Source organism: Myxine glutinosa, chromosome 10 (genome assembly GCF_964187855.1).
Source record: "Myxine glutinosa chromosome 10, kmMyxGlut1.1, whole genome shotgun sequence".
Classification (NCBI taxonomy): Eukaryota; Metazoa; Chordata; class Myxini; order Myxiniformes; family Myxinidae; genus Myxine; species Myxine glutinosa.
In genome coordinates this window covers 51,917,642-51,926,738 of record NC_136270.1, presented here as the reverse complement: position 1 = coordinate 51,926,738, position 9,097 = coordinate 51,917,642, and the positions used below count along the sequence as shown (strand labels likewise).

At 37.6% G+C, this 9,097-nt stretch overlaps 1 protein-coding gene across 2 annotated transcripts in view; it reads right to left on the bottom strand.

Moving 5' to 3' along the window:
- The window catches only part of LOC137434537 (oxysterol-binding protein-related protein 6), a 195,996-nt gene extending 187,121 nt beyond the window's left edge, over positions 1–8,875 (bottom strand). The window contains exon 1 of one of the 2 annotated variants that reach the window (XR_013624726.1): positions 8,686–8,875. The gene's annotated coding sequence lies outside the window, so the exon portion shown is untranslated. The remainder of the gene's footprint in view (positions 1–8,685) is intronic. The other variant, XM_068127654.2, reaches the window with a different exon arrangement.
- Positions 8,876–9,097: the final 222 nt, after the last annotated feature.

Below are 9,097 nucleotides of genomic sequence, written 5' to 3'. Positions count from 1 at the left end.
GCCAACTCTCAAACAAGCCTCAAGTCTTTGAGGTCAAGTCTCAAGTCAAGTCTAAAGTCTTTGAGGTCAAGTTACAAGCAAGTCTCAAGTCTTTGAGGTCAAGTCTCAAGTTTTTGAGGTCAAGTCTCAAGTCAAGTCTCAAGTCTTTGAGGTCAAGTCTTAAAGCAAGTCTCAAGTCAAGTCTAAAGTCTTTGAGGTCAAGTCTAAAGTCTTTGAGGTCAAGTCTCAAGTCAAGTCTAAAGTCTTTGAGGTCAAATTACAAGCAAGTCTCAAGTCTTTGAGGTCAAGTCTCAAGTCTGTGAGGTCAGTCTCAAGTCAAGTCTCAAGTCTTTGAGGTCAAGTCTTAAAGCAAGTCTCTAGTCAAGTCTGAAGTCTTTGAGGTCAAGTCTCAAGTCAAGTCTGAAGTCTTTAAGGTCAAGTCTCAAGTCACCATGGTATCACTTCAACTTGTGTAAAGTCTCATATTTGCTTAAATCTAGTTGGAGTACAAGCTATTAAGGAATTAAGACACATGGCTTAATTTATTGCAATTTATGTTTGGAAAAACTGTTTGCCTTAAGTTTTAATTCAATGTTTCTACTTAACTTAATGTTTTTCTTTAACTTAATGTTTTTCTTTAACTTAATGTTTTTCTTTAACTTAATGTTTTTCTTTAACTTAATGTTTTTCTTTAACTTAATGTTTTTCCTTAACCTAATGTTTTTCTTTAACTTAATGTTTTTCTTTAACTTAATGTTTTTCTTCAACTTAATGTTTTTCCTTAACCTAATGTTTTTCTTTAACTTAATGTTTTTCTTTAACTTAATGTTTTTCTTTAACTTAATGTTTTTCCTTAACTTAATGTTTTTCTTTAACTTAATGTTTTTCTTTAACTTAATGTTTTTCTTTAACTTAATGTTTTTCTTTAACTTAATGTTTTTCCTTAACTTAATGTTTTTCTTTAACTTAATGTTTTTCTTTAACTTAATGTTTTTCCTTAACCTAATGTTTTTCTTTAACTTAATGTTTTTCTTTAACTTAATGTTTTTCTTTAACTTAATGTTTTTCTTTAACTTAATGTTTTTCCTTAACCTAATGTTTTTCTTTAACTTAATGTTTTTCTTTAACTTAATGTTTTTCCTTAACTTAATGTTTTTCTTTAACTTAATGTTTTTCCTTAACTTAATGTTTTTCCTTAACTTAACGTTTTTCTTTAACTTAATGTTTTTCTTTAACTTAATGTTTTTCCTTAACTTAATGTTTTTCTTTAACTTAATGTTTTTCTTTAACTTAATGTTTTTCTTTAACTTAATGTTTTTCTTTAACTTAATGTTTTTCTTTAACTTAATGTTTTTCTTTAACTTAATGTTTTTCTTTAACTTAATGTTTTTCTTTAACTTAATGTTTTTCCTTAACCTAATGTTTTTCTTTAACTTAATGTTTTTCTTTAACTTAATGTTTTTCTTTAACTTAATGTTTTTCCTTAACCTAATGTTTCTCTTTAACTTAATGTTTTTCTTTAACTTAATGTTTTTCTTTAACTTAATGTTTTTCCTTAACTTAATGTTTTTCTTTAACTTAATGTTTTTCTTTAACTTAATGTTTTTCTTTAACTTAATGTTTTTCTTTAACTTAATGTTTTTCCTTAACTTAATGTTTTTCTTTAACTTAATGTTTTTCTTTAACTTAATGTTTTTCCTTAACTTAATGTTTTTCTTTAACTTAATGTTTTTCTTTAACTTAATGTTTTTCCTTAACCTAATGTTTTTCCTTAACTTAATGTTTTTCTTTAACTTAATGTTTTTCTTTAACTTAATGTTTTTCTTTCACTTAATGTTTTTCTTTAACTTAATGTTTTTCTTTAACTTAATGTTTTTCCTTAACTTAATGTTTTTCCTTAACTTAATGTTTTTATTTAACTTAATGTTTTTCTTTAACTTAATGTTTTTATTTAACTTAATGTTTTTCTTTAACTTAATGTTTTTCCTTAACCTAATGTTTTTCTTTAACTTAATGTTTTTCTTTAACTTAATGTTTTTCTTTAACTTAATGTTTTTCCTTAACCTAATGTTTTTCTTTAACTTAATGTTTTTCTTTAACTTAATGTTTTTCTTTAACTTAATGTTTTTCTTTAACTTAATGTTTTTCCTTAACCTAATGTTTTTCTTTAACTTACCGTTTTTCTTTAACTTAATGTTTTTCCTTAACTTAATGTTTTTCTTAACTTAATGTTTTTCCTTAACTTAATGTTTTTCCTTAACTTAATGTTTTTCTTTAACTTAATGTTTTTCTTTAACTTAATGTTTTTCCTTAACTTAATGTTTTTCTTTAACTTAATGTTTTTCTTTAACTTAATGTTTTTCCTTAACTTAATGTTTTTCTTTAACTTAATGTTTTTCTTTAACTTAATGTTTTTCCTTAACCTAATGTTTTTCTTTAACTTAATGTTTTTCTTTAACTTAATGTTTTTCTTTAACTTAATGTTTTTCCTTAACCTAATGTTTTTCTTTAACTTAATGTTTTTCCTTAACTTAATGTTTTTCCTTAACTTAATGTTTTTCTTTAACTTAATGTTTTTTTTTTTTGTTTTTTTTTTTTTTTTGTATACAAGATCGAGGCTCGTGAAAGAGCGAACATTAATCACACAGAAAGACAAACCGACACATAAAACATATAACATCGGGAGCGGTAGACAAGATGGGGAGAGAGGGGGAAGGACACAAACACAACATTTGAGAGCAGGGACCGAGAGACATGGAGACATCGAGAGATCTGAGAGAGGGCGGGGGCTTTGGGGGGGGGGGCATGGGAAGGGGGCGGTGGAAGAGGTATAAAACATATGGACACTGCCAGGACTTCCAGGAAAGAAGTTGGAATTTCAAACAAGGTGGATCTGGGGTGAATTAGCGGGGGTAGAAAAGATCAAGGTTTTGGATGGGGGAAGATAAGAGATGGTGGTGAACAGCTGTTTTAAAAACCTGGAGGGAGGAGTGGGATTGAAGGGAGTGAGGGAGTTTGTTCCAGAGGCGGGAGAAAAGAGGAATGAAAGAGTGAAGGTGAGCAGAGAGCCGAGATTTCGGCAGTTTAACCATCAGAGGGTTGCTGGCAGATCTTGTGCGACCTGTAGGAATATTTGGGGGACAGAGCACAGAGAGAGCTGGGGGTGCAAGGCCGGAGAGGAGTCGGTAGAAGACAGAAAGACCACCTACCTGCCTGCGGTGAGTGAGTGAAAGGCCCTCAGAGATAGCTTCATCGCGGGAGATTCCAATAATTCTGAAAGCTTTGGTTTCAACAGCGTGAAGCCGAGCAAGGTGTGAGGCAGGAGCACCGGCCCATAGGGGAGAACAGTATTCCATTGAGCTGCGGATGAAAGCCTTGTATGTGGTGAGGAGCTCAGGTGTGCCGAGGAAGGACTTCGCACGACGGAGGATGCCCAGTCGGCGACTGGCTTTGGAGGCCAGCTTGGAAATGTGGTTTTCCCAAGAAAGATCATGGCAGATAGTGAGACCCAAAATCTTGAGCGACAGAACTTCTTGGAGAGGATTGTTGAGAAAGTAGATGGGAGGGTTGTCCAGTCGATCTTTTCGGAAAGGCATAGTAAGAGTGTGAGATTTGTCAGGATTGAAAGACATGTTCCACTTGTTTGACCAGTCTGTGATTTTGTCCAGGTCTTCAGAGAGTGAGGAGGCAGCAGACTGCCGATCTGAGGGAAGAGGAATGGAGCGGCAGAGAGTGGAGTCATCAGCAAAGAGATAGAGAGGATTTTCGAGAGAGTCAGAGAGATCATTGATGAAGACCAGAAAAAGCACAGGGCCCAGAACACTGCCTTGGGGAACTCCAGCCTGGACAGGAAGAGGAGATGAGAGAAACCCATTCAGGGCCACACGTTGACGACGACTAGAGAGGAAGTCCGCCAGCCATGCATGGAGATTTCCATGGATACCAAAGGAGGAGAGTTTGGTGAGCAGAGCGGGGTGCCAGACCATGTCGAAGGCACGTGATATGTCGAGGGAGACAGCTCTAATTTCCTGTTTGGCATTGAGGACCTCCATCCATTGTTGAGACAGCAGAAGCAGCATGTCCAGAGTAGAGTGACCTGGTCTGAAACCAAATTGATGATCAGAGATCAAGCCATTGGAGAAGGGGAAAGATTTCATATCCGAAGCAATGATGGATTCCATGACTTTGCTGATAATTGGGAGAAGGCTGATTGGTCTGTAGTTGCTAGGATCTGTTTTTGCACCTTTTTTGTGCAAAGCAGTGATGTTGGCTGATTTCCAAGCAGATGGCAGTTGACCTTGAGCAAAACAGAGGGTGAAGAGAACAGAGAGAGGGTGAGATAGAGCAGCAGAGCAGGATTTTAGGACCCGTGGGCTGATGCCGTCGGGTCGAGTTGCAGAATCAGAGTCGAGGGTTGACAGAAACTTTTCCACCTTGTCAGGAGGAAAGGACACGGAGTCCAGGAGCAGCAGGGTACGACTGGGTATGGTGGGTACAGAGAGGGATGGGTTTGGGACACAAGATTTAGACGCAAACACAGAGTTGAGGCATTCAGCTTTTTCACGTGCGGAGTCAGCTGTTTAGCCATTTGAGGTAAGGGAGGGGATGGAGGGGGAACAAACACCAGAAACGGATTTGACCAGACGCCACCAGGATTTGGAAGAGGGAGACAGATAAGAGAGTTCGTTCTTGAGAACGGAGAGATATTGTTTCCTGGCTCTCCTGAGGGTGGACACACACTTGTTTCGGGCTTTGTGAAAGGAAATGAGATTTCCTTCTGTTGGATTTGCTTTCCAGGAGACGAAGGCAAGTTGTTTCTGGGCAACAGCCTCACCACAAGATTCCGTGTACCATGGACGGGAGGAAGGGTATGACAACTGAAGACGAGATGGGATAAATCTGTGCATGAGAGAGAGCAATTTACTTTGGAAGAATTCCCAGGATGAGTTGATGTCAGAGGTGGTAGAGATGGGAGACCAGTCCAGATGATTGATGGCTGCTTGAAGACCGTGCCAGTTGGCCTGAGTGAAATGCCAGACTCGTCGACGCTGAGCAGGCTCCCTGAGGATGGTCAGAGAGATGTCCACTTTAACAAGGACATGATCAGATGATCCGATCGGAGCAGAAGAAGAGCAGCAGACATTTTCAGGGAAGTTAGTCATAACCAAGTCCAGAAGAGAAGATGTTCCGTTGACTGAGATCCGGGTCGGGAAATTGACAGATTGTGTCAGTCCCAGTGAGTCGCAGAAGTCCTTTGCTGAGGAGCCATGGCTGGTGAGAGAGGTACCCACACCCAGCCAACTGGCATGATGACAGTTGAAATCACCACATATGAGGAAGAGAGAGTTGGGATGAGTAGATAGAAGTTGGTCCATATCATCAGACAGCGAGATGTAGATGGAGTCATCACTGTTTGGTGGACGGTACAACACACATATGAACAAGAGGTTTTTCCTTCACATTTTTCCTTAACGTTTTTCCTCAAGAGGTTTTCCATATGTTTTTCCTTAACTTAATGTTTTTCTTTAACTTAATGTTTTTCCTTAACTTAATGTTTTTCTTTAACTTAATGTTTTTCCTTAACTTAATGTTTTTCTTTAACTTAATGTTTTTCCTTAACTTAATGTTTTTCTTTAACTTAATGTTTTTCTTTAACTTAATGTTTTTCCTTAACTTAATGTTTTTCTTTAACTTAATGTTTTTCCTTAACTTAATGTTTTTCTTTAACTTAATGTTTTTCCTTAACTTAATGTTTTTCCTTAACTTAATGTTTTTCTTTAACTTAATGTTTTTCTTTAACTTAATGTTTTTCCTTAACTTAATGTTTTTCTTTAACTTAATGTTTTTCCTTAACTTAATGTTTTTCTTTAACTTAATGTTTTTCCTTAACTTAATGTTTTTCTTTAACTTAATGTTTTTCATTAACTTAATGTTTTTGCTTTAACTTAATGTTCTGAAGTTCAACTTCATACAGTGGACATTTTTTGTTTTGTTCCCAGCAAAAATATATTTATGTTAAATTTACTTCTCATATCTAGTGTACCGACTTGAACACAATATGTACATGAGACTAGTCAATAACATCAGCTTATGTTTAAATTGTTTACACGTAGAATCAAATAATTCAATGTGGAACGGGAAGGGAGATTTTAATTATTATATCCATCACTGAAGTCTGTGTCTGTCTGTCTGTGAATAAAATATCTCAAAAGGTTGTGGACAAATTCTCACGAAATTTGGTGAGGAGGTTGGGTGTGTGACACGCACGAAATGATTCGATGTTGGTGAAGATTCGAATCTGAATCTGGATCAGAGAATTTTAAAAAGTGATTCTTCACCATTGTGAGTTATAAGGCCAAAAAACGATATATACAGCAGCACGATATCTCAAAACGTTGTGGATGACTTGTTACAAAACTTGGTGGATGAGTTGGGTAGATGACAAGAACAAGCTGATTAGATTTTGGCTCATGTCAGATCCAGATCTGACCTATCAGTGGTATACAATATATCTGGTGTATTTGGTATATAAACTGTTTATTCTGGTGGAGGTATGCTCTCTGCTGAGTGCCGTTCTAGTTTACTTGCATATAGAAACATAATAGTGTTATAAGAAACATATAATCAGGCGAATCAGTCTCAAGACTTTGAGGTCAAGTCTCAAAGCAAGTCTCACGTCTTTGAGGTCAAGTCTCAAAGCAAGTCTCAAGTCTTTGAGGTCAACTCTCCAAGCAAGTCTCAAGTCAAGTCTCAAGTCTTTGAGGTCAAGTTTCAAGTCTTTGAGGTCAAGTCTCAAAGCAAGTCTCAAGTCTTTGAGGTCAAGTCTCAAAGCAAGTCTCAAGTCAAGCCTCAAGTCTTTGAGGTCAAGTCTCAAGTCTTTGAGGTCAAGTCTCAAGTCTTTGAGGTGAAGTCTCAAACTCAAGTCTCAAGTCAAGTCTCAAGTCTTTGATGTTAAGTCTCAAAGCAAGTCACAAGTCTTTGAGGTCATCTTAAAGCAAGTCTCAAGTCAAGCCTCAAGTTTTTAAGGTCAAGTCTCAAGTCTTTGAGGTCAAGTCTAAAAGCTAGTCTTAAGTCAAATCTCAAGTCTTTGAGGTCAAGTCTCAAAGCAAGTATCAAAGCAAGTCTGAAGTCTTTGAGGTTGTCTCAAAGCAAGTCTCAAGTCTTTGAGGTCAGGTTTCACTTGTAGCAATGAAATGTATAACTTTTTATCTTCAATTGTGGGCGTGATATAATTTACAATTATTGACGAAGTTTAAATAATCCAAGTCAAATGACATTTAAATCGTCACAAAATCATTTTAACCAGTCTGGACGTGTCTGCGGGGCCAAGTTTCCCCAATTTGACACTGATGTCGATGACCTCTTATTATAATCTTATTATATTCTTATATAATAGAGCAAATGTATATGGTTCGGTATGTATGTATGTATGTATATATGTATGTATGTATGTATGTATGTATATATGTATGTATGTATGTATGTATGTATGTATGTATGTATGTTTATATGCGACGAAAACGTCTTCTTCTTCTTCAAATAAAATTACCACCCTCTTAATTGCGTTAAGACTGCTGAGACCCCTCAGACCTTTGACGACCCTTTAATTCCCCCAAGACCCTTCAGACCACCATGACCCCCAAAGACCCAACATACCCTGAAGACCTCCAAAGACCCCAAAGACCCAAAATACCCTTCAAGGCCCCAAGGCTCAAAAAGACCCTGAATACCCAAAAACCCAAATGACCCCAAAACACCCCGAAGACCCAAAACGCCCTGAAGACCCAAAGCACCCCGAAGACCCAAAACACCCTGAAGACCCAAAACACCCCGAAGACCCAAAACACCCCGTAGACCAAAAACACCCCGAAGACCCAAAACACCCCGAAGACCCAAAACACCCCAAAGACCCAAAACACCCCGAAGACCCAAAACACCCCGAAGACCCAAAACACCATGAAGACCCAAAAGACACCGAAATGGTCAAAGATGCCTACCCCTCTGAAACGACGTGCGGTGAGGTGCGCGGAGCGCGCCGAGTGGTTTTAATAAAATTGTTCTTTCTACATTGGTAAGACTGGTGGTTTCCACTCCCGAGACACCAAGTCTCAAGTCAGAGTCTCAAGTCAATTTCGTCAAGTCCGAGTTACATCGCAAGTCACAAAATGTTGCGACCTGAATTCCCAAGTGTGGGCAACAAACGTTATTCCAAGAAGGATGTAGGGATGGTTCCACATGAAATTTATTGTGACCATCCCTACCTTGTTTACATACTCTTTGACATACCATCACAACATCCTTTTACATTAGCAAAATGTTTTTTAAATTACTTGTTCTAGTTAAAATCAAGTAAAAAGCCCACTGTAAGAACTCAGGAGACAATTCAACGTACGGTTTCCAAAGATCAGACGATTTTATTGATAAACAATTGCGAGCCATTGCAAAGGACAATGCGGAGAAAACTGGGCAGGTAAGTCTGGAAGGAATCAATACTTTATTCAAATAACTTCAAGTTAGTGCATTTGGGAGGTTTGTGGTCATGTATAATGAGTGCGCCTGGAAAACAACCCATCCAGGCCCCTCACAAATACCGGAATTGATCATGACACTCCTTTCGCATACCCATGGTACTAATAAGTTGAAACATTTTAACACAAACAAAGTTAGGGCAAACTATGGTAAGGTACGAAATCAGGCATGCGTTACCTTAATGCTGCGTTCGAACAGCAGAAGCTAGGTGTGTATACACTTCTTTTTATATGGACCGTGACTCCTCCACAAAGGAGAACTGCCGAGATGGCCGTGAAGTCGACAGTGCCGAATGTGGGAGCCAAAAAGTGCAAAGTTGACTGACTGTGCGTCCCACCCATATCCTCACAACATGCGACATCTGAGTGGCCCCGTCCAGGGGAGGAGCGAGAAAATAAGGCGGGGCGTTATGACCACACACACCTCTACAATCATCTTCTTCCCCTCTGATTCTCCAGCCAGACACTTCATTCGTAGAAAAAAAAACATGAACACAGCTTTCATCTTCTACCGTGCGATTGCAAAAGCTCTTTTACAAGACCGACTCCCTTTTTTGTATTGAATTGTTGATTGAAATAAAGAAAGACAA